General features: G+C 38.8%; 1 protein-coding gene across 1 annotated transcript in view; it reads left to right on the top strand.

Moving 5' to 3' along the window:
* celf6 (CUGBP Elav-like family member 6) overlaps positions 1-1,724 on the top strand; it is a 65,063-nt gene extending 63,339 nt beyond the window's left edge. The window contains exon 13 of the mRNA XM_073930135.1: positions 1-1,724. This exon is cut by the window's left edge and continues 2,286 nt beyond it. The gene's annotated coding sequence lies outside the window, so the exon portion shown is untranslated.
* The last annotated feature ends 250 nt before the right edge of the window (positions 1,725-1,974 follow it).

Raw genomic sequence — 1,974 nt, 5'->3', positions numbered from 1 at the left:
CAACTACTATGCCAACTACGACTATTACTACTATGACAACTACTATGCAGACTACTAGTATTACTACGATGGCTACAACTACTACAACAACGACAACCACTACAACGACAACTGCTACAACCATCACAACTATTACTAGATAAAACTACTATGCTGACAACTACTACAACAATGACGACAACTACTACTACAATGACAACGACTTCTACTACAACGATGACGACTACTACTACGATAACAACTCCGACAATGAAGACTACTACTACTACGACTAAAACAACGATGATGACAAGGATGACAACTAATACTACTGCGACAATTACTATGCCTACTATGATAACTACTACAATTACGACAACTATTACTACTATGACAACTACTACTACGACAACTATGCCAACTACTACTACAACAAATACAACGACAACTACTTCAACGACACCAACTGCTACTACAACGACGATGACGACTACTACTACGACAACTACTACTAGTACTACTATGATGACAACTACGACAATGAAGACTACTACTACTATGATTACAATAATGATGATGACGAAGATGAACAAATACTACTGCGATAACTACTATGCTGACAATAACAACTACTACTAATACGATGACTATTACTACTATGACTACTATGCCGACTACTATCACTACTACGATGGCTACTACTACAACAACGACAACTACTACTACAACAATGACGACGACTACTACTACTATGATGACAACTACTACTGTGACAACTACTTTGCCGACTACGACAACTACTACTATTAAGACGACTATTACTACTATAACTATTATGTCGACTACTACCAGTACAATGACGGCTACAACTAATACAACAAGGACAACTACTACTACAACATTTACTACGTGTCTTTGTTTCTCCGGTTTCCCCCACAGTCCAAACACATGCGCTATAGGGGAATTGATTATCTAAATTGACCGTAGTGTATGGGTGTTTCCCAGTAATGGGTTGCAGCTGAAAGGGCATCCGCTGTGTAAGACATATGCTGGAATAGTTGGCGGTTCATTTTGCTGTGGCGATCTCTGATAAATCAGAGACTAAGCCGAAGGAAAATAAATTAATGATCAACTTAATTTGTTTAAATTCAGCCCATGTAAATTGTTAACCAATGAATCATCTCGGTTTCGGTCTATTCTCTCATCCAGTCCGTGATTCAATGTTTAATTTTAATTAAATTAATAAAAAAAAGCTAATTAATTAAACTAAAAAGTAACACGCATTACAGTTTTAAAAAGTAACTCAAATATAGTTTGTTTTTGAGGTAATGCATTACTTTACTGGATACTCAGAATTTCCTCAACACTGTTCATCATCAGTCTGTCCGACAGGGTTCAGCAACCCAGAAGCCTTTGTGTTCAAGCGACAATCCCAACGTCGGAGCAAACTTTAATGACTGTAAACGGAGGAAAACGAAGCCGAAGCTACAGAAACTGCCAGAAGAAGAGACACTGCGCTGAAGGACTGTCTCTCCATCATCTGTGCTCTCTGCTCTTCAGTATTATCATAATGCTTTAACTTTTATTAATGCAAAATCTGGAGCAACGCGAGCCTGGAGAAATTATAATTGTATAAGTACTTTTGTCTTGTTTTCTGATACAGATATGTGCATTCGTAACCCTTCATAGGCTCTCATTGAAACACTCATTGGAAAGTAATACTACAAGAGAAAGTTACATCATAACATTCGAGTCAATTTCTGTGTGGAGTTTGCATGTTCTCCCTGTGGTGGTGTGGGTTTCCTCCGAGTGCTCCGGTTTCCCCCACAGTCCAAACACATGCGCTATAGGGGAATTGATTAACTAAATTGGCCATAGTGTATGAGTGTATGGGTGAATGAGTGTGTATGGGTGTTTCCCAGTACTGGGTTGCATCTGGAAGGGCATCCGCTGTGTAAAACATATGCTGGAATAGTTGGCGGTTCTTTCCGCTGT

Source organism: Danio rerio, chromosome 18, assembly GCF_049306965.1.
Source record: "Danio rerio strain Tuebingen ecotype United States chromosome 18, GRCz12tu, whole genome shotgun sequence".
NCBI lineage: Eukaryota > Metazoa > Chordata > Actinopteri > Cypriniformes > Danionidae > Danio > Danio rerio.
Note: the sequence above shows the minus strand (reverse complement) of the source record. Positions and strands in the feature narration are given on the sequence as shown.